Raw genomic sequence first — 13,603 nt, forward strand, 5'->3', positions numbered from 1 at the left:
ATCCCGAGGGGATTAGTAGGCTCAGCACGAAATAGATTTACATACCTTTACGATGATCTCCACAGCATCAGAACAATATGAAATGACACGTAGAAGGAATTAGCAACGAAATTGTCACGTCACCTATGGTCCATGGCTTTCATCACGTGCTACAGACTTCCACCTAAATCTAATGTTAAATATGTGACGAACCCCCGCTAAAGACCCTATACAATACGAGTCTCCCAAATACTTTTAGTCGGCAGCCTGGAGCAGTGACGAAGGATCGTAATGTTGTGCGATTGTATGAGAAATGTTTTTAACTCAATATTATAAAGCGTATTCAACCTGCTATCATGTTCTAGATAAGAATGCGACTGGTAAATAAATCACGATTGGTTGTCATATATATCTATATATATATATATAGTTGGTACATAAATATATAAATTTTTGAGAACATGAATAAAATGCATATGTGTATATATAAGGAAAATGTTTGATTACGTTTTTCAAGCCGAAATCTATGAAAATTAAGCTGTGCCTTTGTTTGGTCTCCAGAAAAATGTTAACATGTTGCTTGATGCTCTCACCAAACGGCTTAAATTGAAATGAATCGGTGGTACAGTACGACTAAATCTAGCAGACGACAGTGTTTCTACTAAAAAAAAAAAGAATCGAATGTCTCCAGATACTGCACGGTGCACGCTGCTTGGCCACAAACGAGAGTGGAAATGCTAGAGTTTATCATAGTGATCAACTTCCGTATTATTCCAGTGGTTTAAATGTGGCCAAACAGTAATCCTACCCTCGATGGATCCTTCAAAATGCGTCGTGAATTAATTAGCTAACGTTGTGAGCCGTATGTGTTTCTTGGCCTTCGAATGATTGCGTAAACGCAGCCGTGCTTGCCAAAACTCTATTGGTAAAAGCAATTTACTTCCAGAATTACAGACCGCATGGAAAAATTTATAGTTGTGTCGGTGTTTGTGACTGTGGTAAAATTTACCGAACAAAATTTTAAAGTGGAGTACCTCGACTTTGATACTAATCCAATTTCGGAAAGATCAGTGTCACTTTCTTACTTTGTTCCGCTGAAATTGTTAAATCCCGTCTCCTATAATCTTTATTCTGTTCTTTTTGACAACCCTCATTGTTAATTATGTTTTTCCAGTAATACACAATGTCATAATACTAATAGACTTAAGTATGAATTATTATACATTGTACCTAAACAAAAGCAGATATTTTAACGAGATTTTTTGCGCATGATAAAACTGTCATTCTGAAAACTTATATGGAACCACCATTTATCACTATTATACCTTTAATCCAAAACCCAAACAAATGTTTCCTTCGAAAACGTGCGAAATCGTTTTTAATAATACACTCGGAAGAATCAAACATTGAGCTCTAGTTCAATTACCATCCATACGTAGTAACCCAGCGGATTCAAATCTGGGTAAGTGTTCATTCAAGAACATTCTTAAGCAATCAACTTCCTACTAATCTTAGGCCCCGCAGTCCCTTGCTGGAAGACGTTTCGTCTCCTTTTAGATAGTTCCAGTTATCCATGATTGCATACCCCTTTTGTAGAATAAGCAAATAGATTTCGTTGGTAATGCATTCTCCTTTTATCAACCACGACAGTCACACTCAAAATATAAACACTACCCATAAGCATTTGCCGTTATTGCAGTAGACATACCCTTTAAGTCCTGGCAGAAGTCAGCGATCATTTTTCTGCGGTTGTGTACCAATAATAATTCTTTTCTGCTACAGTGAAATCAAACGTGCCCTGTTGCCTTATTCTTAAAAGGATAGATGATCGTAGTTTTATTGGCCTCAGAAAGCGTTTGTCTCATTTTTATAACATACACACGGTACCTGAGGCCTTCGTGAACAATCTGTGATACCATTTATTTTTCCTTAAAGACCTGATCATAATAGTAGAATTTGCAATTTTGGATGGCCTCCAGCAACTTTGAAGTCCGCATTGCCTTTTCCTTGCAGTAAATTTACCATTTTGCTATGCTGGAATCTACTTCTGCTTCTGCTTCTTCTTCCTCTGCAGTTGCATACTCAGTCGCAACGCTGTACACTGTTGAAACATTTTGCCATCTCCTTGATGTTTCGTCAGCGTGAAGACAGAAAAACAATATAATAGCTGAGATTGCGAACGTTGTAAACATTGGTTATTTCGTTCTAGAAAAGACTAGCATTTTTCCCTGCCAGTCTGTTACTTCCAACTTTAAATCGCAAGTGTAAATTTAGATCGCAGAGCGACGCCAAACGAATTTGGGTGTAGAGACGCTTCATTTCGTGCAGGCGAGAGCCAGTCGTTCCAAGTATTGAACGTCAAACACGAAAAACTAAAAAACAAGCCTCAAACGAGAGCCTATTTAGACTTGCCGCGCCTAATTTCAACAATAACAATCCTCCAATAAACGAACATTAAGTTAACACTAAGGCGAAACCGCATGTTTATGGGCACCGAACTTTAATCAATGTAACTGGTAAGATTTCATGTAATCACTAGGTCGATGTCTTCAAACAACATTGATTAAATAGAATTAACGAACAATCATCACGATGAATGCAAAAATATGCAATTGACAGGAATGCGAGTAGGAGGGGCTGGCGGACTGAAGACTACAAAAAGGGTGACTAGTCCTCAATCGGAAGGGCGAGTTACTGTTACAATGGAAGCTTTTAGGCAGAATAGAGCTAGCCAAAGCGTCGGAGCGTATGCTGTGAGAGTGTAATGCCAATATAGAAAATAAAATAGTTAGAAATGGGTTGGTCAAGAACTGAATCCGAGATCGATGGAAACACGTGTCGTGTAGCCTGGAGACGATTTAGCTTGTACATTTTCGTTATAGGCAAGATGTGAACCAGTCTGTACGGCTTACCAGAAAACAATCGAACGAGACAATTGTACCAAGACAGTGATTTGTTTCGGTGGCAACGCTGAATAAATTGGGGCGTGGACTGATGCGCGAGGAGGCAGCAGTTGTCGTTGTCGAAAGTATACGAGATTACGAGTCTTAGCAATAATGCAAGTAGCAATAGAACAACATGATACTAAATAGTTCTGACGAGTCATGTTAGCTGAATGGTGAGGCTCGTATTAAAATATCAATGTTTGCACGCGAGAAAAAGATGCCCAAGAACGAGGAAAAATGTGCACTGTTTTATAGGCTGTTGATTGTTATAGGGTTCGTAGGTCGATAATATGAGGAGATTATGAAATAGTTTATCAACTTCAAGTTTTCAGGTATATTGCATAAATTAGAAAAACGTAAAATTGAGGCGAACAATTGTTACGAACGTTAAGTTCTGATGAAGTTATGACTTACAGTTGTTTTTCGCGACGTCCACAACGTCGCGTTATGGGCTCAGTTAAAAAATGTGGTTTAAAAACGTTTTAAAAAGTTAAAAAACGGTTTTTTTTTCATGAGGGCTGTTCATTGGTGCATTGGATCCTATAAATTTCGAATGAGGAAAGCTGACTTTTCTGTTAACAATCTATACGCTGCATATTAAGGTTAAGAAATAACAATGACAAGTATATCGAAGTTCAAAAGCCGCTTCTCAATTGTTTCCATGCCTATCTGGTTTAGAACGATCTCAAAATAACAACTAAAGATTATCAAATTGAGTTTTCTATGGAAAGTTACTCTTAATCTTAAGATTGTTTGTTTTTTAATAAGCCTATTTATCTAATGTAGATAAACCTTCAGAACTAACGGCTTTTCTTCCGAGTTAATTTACTTATTGTATATCATTTTCAAAGTATTTGAAATTAATACGAGTTTAATGATCTTCAGAAATCAATAATAATAATAATAGCTCTAAAAACGTGATCAGCCAGATTAGAGCGTTCGCTTGAAAGATCCCTTCCGCAAAACAAAAATTTTTATATGTGTCAACATATATATACAAATTGTATATGGATTTGGTATTGTTTAGAGCTAGTGACTTGCTTTCTTTGCATTCAGTGTGATACGGATGAAGAACATTACGATCGCAAGCACCCATTGGGGTACATATCGTACACAGCCCATCTCTGCCTTTGTCCTCCTAATTGTTACAATCACGATTCCGCGTTGTAGGAATGTGGTAGCCTTATCGAACTGCTCATTATGATATCATGTTTTCGCTTTACGGGAAATTCCTTCGGTTCCTTTTTGTTTGGTATAAGATCAAGAGTTTTTCTGGTCATCTATAATCAGTTTCAAGTGGATCGATGGCGGGCTTGCGTTAACCTACGTGTGATGTCAGTTTGTGAGTGTTTCAAGCGTCGCCCTTAATTGGAAACCAATCTTAAAGTAAAACGGATGAACGCATTGTTGAAATAAACACAGTACTTCTTACCTTTGGTCGTACACAAGCACAAAGAGATCCGTGCTCCGGACTGCTGCTTCTACTTTACCAGAAGGTAAGCCTCCTCCCCCCCCGCCCCCCGGCCAACCAGATAAAATTTCGAAACAACACAGTCTACATCCCCTGGTCAGGGGAAAACACATTGAGCAATATTGATATTGTCTAACCAATACCTGGTTCCGATTTGACACTTGACCGTGCGTTTTTTTCGTATCACCGTAGCGTTCATGGCTTTTCTGTTTTCTGTTGTTCTTCCTCTGTGCCGTGATTTGCACAACAAATAAGGCAAAACTATTGTTTGATATTATTCTTTACGACTGTCTGTTCATCGTGATATTGTTATTTTTACCAAGCAGAAGAATCAGCACTGGGTGACGCGTCACCATTTCTACAACCTGACTCAGATACGGGTAATTTCCTAACTATGCCGCCTGGCAGATGCGGCCTGCTACCCTGAGAAACCTACCTATGTACCGAGTAGTCGATATATTTGATCAAATAATTCAATAATAAATTCTACAGTATTTTCTTCTAATTTGTTTTATCATAAAACCTTTGATATATTAAATCAAAACCGGTTCATATTCATTGTTACGGTGTGCACTTTCAAACAAGTTGACTTTCCGTTTAAAAAGATATCACTGTTCACAGTTAAGTCATTCTCTTGGATTTTTTTCCGTGCAAAAATACCACTAGAGATCTATCGTATCGTATCGTATCGTTTTTGTGCAGTCCTTTGTTGCTATTGTACATATTGGGTAACCGTGCCTGGATAATGTGCCACTCACGATAAGACAACCTCCCCCATCAAACTGATCATTATTACGCTATAGCCACTACTCCGCTGCTATACTACATTGTACCCTCATATCGAGAGTCAATCAATTGGATTGTCAACAGGCACTCTGACCCTTGTCAACATTAAACAACTAGTCGCCGTGGAAAGAACGGATACCCAGGAGGATGAATGCGCGTCCATGCTAGAAAAGAAAGAAGATAATCAGGAAAGACTATATATACACATATACGAATACTTAAATAATAAAACTTAAGTTAGATTAAAAACATACCTCGTACAAAATTATAATCTTTTATTTATATACATATATCGATAGCTTTCTGAATTACTTAGTTGGTGTCAGTGCGCAATGTTGCACAGCGTGAATTCCTTTTATGAAGAATGAGAAGAGTTTTTTAAAATCATGTATAATGTGCTCTCGAGAGATATTGTTTGTTTACTGAAAGTTACTGTTAGTCTCGGGGGACCGATAAGTTCATTAATTGAAAACCTCTAAATTGTTTTTCACGCTGAATCAGCCAAGCAGATTTTTCAGCTAACCTAAAACGTTTTTAAGTTTTAAAAAATTCTTAGGCTTTTTATTGCATTTTCCAGTCGATTGGGCAACACGCGGATTGTTAAGCGAACAAGCAAATCATCCATGGACGCGACCCATTCGAAAACCATCACCTATTGTGTTGAATCGCTTAAATTCCAGGTCGAACCGCGGAAATCGGAATAAGCGTAACCCGATGGCATAAGGCCTACAACATTATCGCTCCGACGAGCTATTTGCTCGTGCAGCGCCTTCTTTGTCGATTTGTTGTCCCAGTTTGGCGACTTCAGTTGAGTTCGGTTTTTCACTGCATTTAAAAAACTCTAGCAGAACTTCAGGGACCCTCTGAAGTGTCCATGCGGGAAGGTAATCCTGGGCTTAATCATTTGCTCTTGAGAAAAAAAAAGGTGTCTTAAAATGTCCGTTTTGGATGATACCGATCTTTAATAAAAATGACATTTTTCTTGAGCCGTGCGTGCAGTAGTGTATTGACGTTCAGGCAACTGCCAATAGCCTTTCATTGGGTTCACTTGGGATTGATTTTCCTTCCCTTAAAAGTTTACCTCGCGCTTGCAGCAAAGCGATGCAATGGCTACAACGACAAGCGGCCACGATCTCTTGGCTATGGAAAACGGATTGTCGTAACAGTTGGTGAGTCCAATCGGCCTTTCAGGCTCTAGACCGTTGACACTGGTTTTAGCAAACGTTGCTAGCTTTGACGAAATTCACTGAGTACTTCCTTTTAATCTTCTTTGTCTCAGCTACATTTTTTCGCATCGGAAAATTAATGGAGGATGTAGTATCAGAAATGTAATTTTTAAATTTCACATTTTGAGCGCGTAGAAAACTAGGCATTTTTAATTTAATAGCGTTTGTGGTCTTCAACTAATTGAGGTAGCAGATACGTCCTTCGACTTCGAAGTCTGTTCACAGAATTGGATAAATGATTATCGTAACTTGCTTCTAATGCAGGATCATTCATACACAAACTGATGAACAATTCAGATGTCAAATATCTTCCTTACACATATTTTTAAGGTGAATTTTTTAGAGTGATTTAGTTGATATGCTTTCATTTGCACAGGCCCTTTCCTCGAAGCGCTCGAATAAACGTACCAAGCTGCATAGCCAGCCTTCGCATGATCTCAATCATTATTTTAGAAATAGAAACACTAAACGTAAGACGCACGTCACCTAACTAGGCAGGATAATATTTTCCACCCATTCTAAGTGCTCCAGTGGTAATATTAGCAACCATGGATGAATTTGAATGCAGCTGTCTTACACAACCGCTGGCATTATTTCTCTACATAGAATATTCCAGTACGCGGTTTGAATTGCGTTTGCGATCTTAATTTGTTATTGCAGACGCTGTTGCCACACCCTCCCCCACCTCTCAACTCATTTATTTATAATTTCCCGCCAAAGATCTTCAGGTCTAGTGCTAAAAAGCCCGTCAAGCGCCAGCTTTTGAAATCTTCGCTACCGTCAAATGCACGATTTCTAACTTAATTTGACGACGGGCGAAAAAAGTGCTAATCTGTCGGAACAAGATTTGAAAAGTCTAAACGGGAAAGTAGATTCTGACTCAGGCTTTTGCAAGGCCACGTCGATAATTCTTGCCATGAACGGTCCAGCATTTCACTGTTCTGTCCCGCCTGTCTTTTGCGTTATATAGCCAAGTTTAGCAAGTGTGACTGGACTATATATAGATCTTCGTTGACAATCTTTATCTTGTCTGCCATTTCTTAGTGCCACGAAACCTTTCCAGTCCGATCAATCGCAAATGTTAATCTTTTTGGGATAAAGATCTGACTTAAGTCGGCGATTAGACACATCTTCCGGAGCTACCTATTCCTCTCTTTCCTTCATATAGGCGTGGAGCTACCATTTTTCTCAACCATAACAATTATGTGTAAAAGCATGTTATTGTAGCAGGTTTTCCAGAGTAAGGGGATTTCCCGGCGCCCGGCGCTCGGCGAGATATAAGAAGCCGTATTTTCTCGTGCGCTCTACCAAGCTTGTGGCACATCCGGACTGTCTAATATGTAAGATGCTTGATAATAGCTTGATGTTCTCAGCTTCACTTCTAGGTCAATTAACGAGTTGTTTACTGTCTGAAGTATTTATCGACCTCGGGCGGCTAGCCAAAGTGGGATACCGCCCTCAAGTCCATTTTTGGACCCCTCTAAGCACTTTTGTCAGTTAGAGAATCTTTGCGTTATGCGGCGCAAATCCTAGACTACTTTTGCAGGTTGTGCTCACGGCAAAGGTCAAAATAGAGTAGACTCCAAAATTATGCATTTTTTTCTGGCGGCTGACATCGACATATCTAGGCTTACTGTTCTGGGAATTGTCCACACACAAGAAGCTCGACCATATTTTTATGTCTACGTGCCCTGTCAACGCAATCTGAAAAGGACCTAACTGATTTGACAGACATGGCACACTATGCAATTCTATTATAGCCTATGCAGATATCCAGAGGATATCTTTCAAATCTATTGCGTTCGTGCTAGAGATAGGAAACCCCGCAATATATGTATTATGCTTTGCGCTGCTTACGAGTCTAGTCGCTGGGCAGTCTGGTTCGGTAACAAGCAAAAAAAAAAAAAGAAACAGCTACAAAGTGCATCATAAAATAACTACTAATATCTTAAATAACTCGAATGATGAACCACTGATCAACTATTTTCGGAACTTTTTTATGACCCCCAGTTTTAGTCTTCTAGAGCCACCATATATATGCTATAGTGTCAAGCTTATGATGCCAAGTTGCTGTAAATGTGTGTGTTTTAGATTTTTATACGCTACCTGGCACAGGTGACTGAATGAGTTTAACGGGCTTCGTTAACCTGATTGGAGCTTCCTTACGAGCATTTCAGAAGTTAGAGAGGTTAGAAAAGCAAAGCCATAAGAAAAAGTGTAGCTGCAGGAGCAGCTTTCCATTGATCGTTTAGCGATGAGAAAAGATTTACTCTAGATATAAAAATCAATCGTACTAACTATGTCTTCTGTTAACTAAGAAAAGGCTTTCGTTCTAATTGTTACGTCTTGCGAAGTAAACAAATACTGGCGTCTTTCTTCTAGAGAGACGCGTTCATTACTAAAAAAATTATTATTATGAAAGTATATAAATATATGTATTAGTGACGACGTTCTATAGCAATTCGATACCGGTCATTTGGAAGCGGTATCTAAAAGAAAACCAGTATTTAAATAAATTTCTTTGTGTGTACCTGCATAACAACCTAGGATTTACCTATTTAATGCAGTAACCATTCGTTCTCTGCCAGACCTCAATTCGTGGCTTGCTGGGTAACAATATTTCTATTGATATTTTTGAGCGCTTCCTTTTAACGCAGAATTCATTTTCTATATTTCTGAATAGCTCAATACTAAAGAAATATTGGTACGTAGAGGTTCGTTAAACATGCCAGACGCGAAAAACTTGTGGCACTTTAAGTTTTAGATTGATAGCGGTTACAGTAGTTACAAAACATGCAAAAAAAAAGTCTAGAAATGGCTGGCCATTAGGGCCTATATATATATATATATAAGCTTGATGACGGTAAACGCTCCCTTAACGAATACAATTGCAAATTTCTGCATCCAAACTTAGAGATCATCAGAAATGGTTTCTGCGCTATTTCGATAAACTTTCGGCCGTGTCCTTGTTGCAGATCCTCCGATTTGCCTTATCTTCCGAACGCCTAACGGCACTAACTGAAAATGTTTATTTTCTCGGAAGCATCCTTCGTGCACATTCGGCAATCGCTTACGTTACTTTAACCGTTCGGGTCCTTGCCAAATTAGTTTGTTCCGAAGAGAACTCGCTTAATCTTATTGTATAACAGCAGTCAAGATTGGCCGGGAATCGCAAAATAATAAGAACCTGCCCGCTACAAAATTCGCTGTGAATTTCTGCCGAACGCCCTGTACATACTAGTTACTATTTAGCGAGCTTCATAAATGTAACTAACTCCACAGATGGATCGCATATATAAAGAAACAACAAAAAGCACCCGTTGACATAGTGACGTTAAGAAAAACCTTTTCATTCAGTTACCTGCCATCGTGTCCCCCAAGTCCAAACGACTGCCACCAGATGAAATTGTAGCACCTAACTTCTAAGCTAGGTAATGCAGGCGCACTGCGAGCCGATGAAAACATGTAATAACTCATCACGTCACTAACAGTCAGAACGATGGACGCTTTCTCGCCTACAGATCAGAATCCGGCCTTCATTCGCTAACGAAGCGACAACGGGAATTAAATGAAAATGAAGCGGCAATTCGTGACCTTTACGTCAGTCCCTCTCTTCCCTCCGAGCCCCAAACATCAAGCCACCACCCCCAAGTAACACACGAACGACGATCAGGCAACTTGATTCTAATCGTCGTAGAAGAACTAGAGGAAAAAAGCGAAAGAAAGCGATGCAGAAGGGGAATGAAAAAAAAGTTTGGATGAAATGGACTCCGCCCACAAATAACAGCAGATTAATTAACTGGTAATTCCATAATGCGTCTGTACACGGTATGATCTTCACGTTTTTTTTCGAAGTAAGCCGGACACCATGAACGCCGTCTGACTACCGACAATACCAAAGAGAGAGAGAGAATTGATCGGGTTTCAGTTTCAGCCAGCAGGCACGATCCGGGATTGTTGGATCTATTGGATAAAAACAAAAAAAAAAAAGGAACATGTCGTGAGTGACCATTATTATAATTGTGCTTACATAGGGTTTGTGGCAATAGAAGGTGCGGTTTCGATGCTTCCCTGTATGGGAGTATGGTGCTATTTGAAAAGGTGTCACTACGGCCCGTTGGATAATGATGTGTCAACAGATTCTTCATCGGCGATTCGAGCTTCAAAATGGCGGATGTATTCGATATATTTTAGAGCTAGCGGAGAAGTTTATATAATATTTTTAGTTGTAGTCTATGTTTATTATGTAATTTGCTTGGACAACGAATGCCCTTTGCAAAAAAAAGTAATGAATATCGAGCTTTACAATGAGCAGGTTTCGCGTAATGGTTTTCTTAAATAACATAATTGAATACGACAGCGTTTTATCGACTATAGAGTTCTGACCGCGGCAGGTCAGACGCATTTACGTCATCTGAAAAGTATAACGATTTCAGGCATCGGCTAATTTGTGCTTCAGAAAAACATGTCCTAATCAATTAACGAATTCAAGTATGTCGATTCCTGCTTAGGTAGCTCATTATTGATCCCTCCGGCCCCGTCAATAATGTTTATCGTCATGGTTAAAAATGCTAGCTTGTAGCAATAACGATAAAAAAAAAAAAATAGAAAGAAAAAACTGAAAATCACAAGGTTAGGATGCCGACTGCTCACTAGTAGACACTGAATTAGGACAGCAATTTATAGGAATCTATTTACGTTAAAAGTCTGCCAAAAAAGAGACGTATTTCGCAATAGCTCTTTTGGATAGAAATGATAGAAATACGGCAAGATGTGTAGAATTGTCTTATGAAAAACTCTGAGCAAAGCGTATCGATTCAGAGAGTCTTGTAAATATTAGTAAGAATATTGTAACCCGTTTCGTGGGGCGAATAGTAGAAAAGATGATACGACAGTATATCAGTGTTTCGTGTTCTACGTCCAGCACTTAAATCGTCGGGCACTATCCCAGACAGCCTATTTTCACAATAGACTATCTATGCTCATATCATTTGAACCTCGTGTCCAGCAGGCAAACACCTTACCCATCCAGCTATCACACAGAGGGTGAATTATCTATACGTATAGGAAACGAACAGTTTGAAAGAAAAAAAAAAAAGTCTTACAAGAAAACGTATAAACCTTTCATTATTATTTCTAACTTTTCTTTATTTGACGCCTGATTACGATGTTGAATTCTCTAGTGATATCTATGGAACTATATTATATATTTATTGTTTAAATGAAGAAAAAAAAGAGGAGACAACTTGTTAATACGGACTTCCGCATACAAAACCAAACGAATACACTTCCTTCCTATGTAAGGACATCAAGCCCGTATTTGTCACTTACTTAGTTGAATAGTACATAGCTCTGAGGCAGTTCTAGCTCAAAACTTAGTTTAATTCAGCTAGCAATATATAGGTGTATATGTCTGATGAGATAGACTTTTGAGAGGTGAACTTTACGAAGCCATAGTAACTTTGTTTAAAAGGACACGTTTATAATCCACCGTCTTTCTATATGCAAGAGAGAAGTGGATTTGTTAACAAAGCGAAGTATAAATCTTTACGCTCTGTATGATACGTGCACGCGTACAGAGTACGTCAAAAGTTTTTTTCTATAGAATCCAATCTTCTTACATTAGTATCTGCCTCTGTTAGAATAAAATCATTCAGAGCTGACATATGTCTTTTTCATTGAACTGTAAAATGGAGAAATCTATTTACGGCAAGCTAAATAGTATTTCTTTCAGTGGAAAAGGAGAGGATGGTCACCGCCATGATGCCGCAAGTGCTTTCTCTATCAATAATTCCTGCCCGCCTGCTCCCCCTTGCACAGCAAACACTAGAAAAGACAGGGGAAACTTGCCCAAGTTCATATTCACTGCTAGGCGTTCTAAAATCAAACCGAATTGTGCATCGAATGAAGTTAACCTGTTAGCTTGATAGAGTTAGTCCTCTGTTCGAGGACCTCAATAGTAAATCTAGCTCTCGAAATGTGAAAGCACGCTAAAGTGGGTCATTCTATCACAGTAGAGTAACTTCTATAATAAGCGTTGTATTGGCTCCGAAATTTATAATAAGAGAATCAGAGGGGTAATATCCTTTTTTATTTTTTGTAGGAATTATGTTTAATGTGAGAAACAGGCATTTCGTTCCTGATTATAACTCTCCCCTGTTTGCTTTTTTCACTGTGATTTTTTTCTGAGAAATACCGTCAGCATCATTATAATTGCCATTAAATACAATATCAAGACGCCACGGCATTGTGAAGCACCACACATCGAATCGTGATGAAGGCCTTTGCTTTTGATGATAGAGAAGAGCAGCGGGACGGGGTAAGAAATCCGTTGGCGGCCACCTGTACTATGGCATTTGGCGTCAATATGACCGATGGTCTCCAAATGATTTAAACGAAGAGCTCACCACGGCAAAATTATATCACACATCGCTAACACCGATCGGCCACAATAACTCAAATATAAGACTACTTCTCGATAGCTAAACATCTTCGAGAGAAGAGATTATGAGTGGGCCTGACATAACAATGGTCAGCTTTTGTCAATTGATTTCCGATTAATATATCCGAACTTATTTAAGAGTCGAAGGAAAACCTGTTGGATCACTGTGACTTCGTTGTGCTGCTAGAAAATCAATGTACCTTGCGTTTCTGTGTTGAATTAGGTAACCGTAGACTAGCGGACGTGTCTGAACGAAGTACGGGAAAAATGCTCTATGAACAAGAAAATAGTTTGCCATCTCCAAAAGACATTCGATGGACAGCCACCGTACACAAATACCCATGCAGACGGACAGAGACATGTACGTAGAACGACGACCTAGACGCAAACGAGAGACACAAGCAGCAGCAGCGGCGGCGGCGGCGGCGGCACATAGAGGAGGATGGACGTACAGACACACAAACGCGAGCACACACCTAGATACACAGACAGACGTCACTGCACATAGGATGTCAGTGGCCAATGTGAAACGAGAAAAGGAGATTTGTGGCAATTTACTGAGCGACGGGGGGTCGACCGATCCTTTTCCTCTGCCGTCGTCGTGCTAGCGGCGGCAATAGGGGCTCTTATTGAGTGCCCCTTTTGAACTACTCCGCCGAAACGGCTCGTAGTTACGTAGTACTAGTGGTTGTAGTACGCGAGCCGGCTCACAACCAGTTGCTATCCGTGTGCGAATACGAACACGTCTAGCACA

General features: G+C 39.4%; 2 long non-coding RNA genes across 3 annotated transcripts; one reads left to right on the forward strand and one right to left on the reverse strand.

Moving 5' to 3' along the window:
- Positions 1 to 910: 910 nt before the first annotated feature.
- On the forward strand, positions 911 to 12,068 carry LOC111254639 (uncharacterized). 2 transcript variants are annotated; one of them, XR_002675118.2, is made up of 4 exons: positions 914 to 1,441; positions 2,862 to 4,420; positions 5,266 to 7,747; positions 9,929 to 12,068. It is a non-coding gene; the product is annotated as an uncharacterized LOC111254639 (long non-coding RNA). The 2 variants fall into 2 exon arrangements; XR_015316297.1 differs by lacking the exon at positions 5,266 to 7,747 and having other exon boundaries at positions 911 to 1,441.
- Positions 5,440 to 13,190, reverse strand: LOC147754175 (uncharacterized). The gene is made up of 2 exons (XR_015316296.1): positions 13,050 to 13,190; positions 5,440 to 10,370 (listed from the first exon to the last, which is right to left on the reverse strand). It is a non-coding gene; the product is annotated as an uncharacterized LOC147754175 (long non-coding RNA).
- Positions 13,191 to 13,603: the final 413 nt, after the last annotated feature.

The sequence above is a fragment of the Varroa destructor genome, unplaced genomic scaffold, assembly GCF_002443255.2.
Source record: "Varroa destructor unplaced genomic scaffold, Vdes_3.0 BEIS01000007.1, whole genome shotgun sequence".
NCBI lineage: Eukaryota > Metazoa > Arthropoda > Arachnida > Mesostigmata > Varroidae > Varroa > Varroa destructor.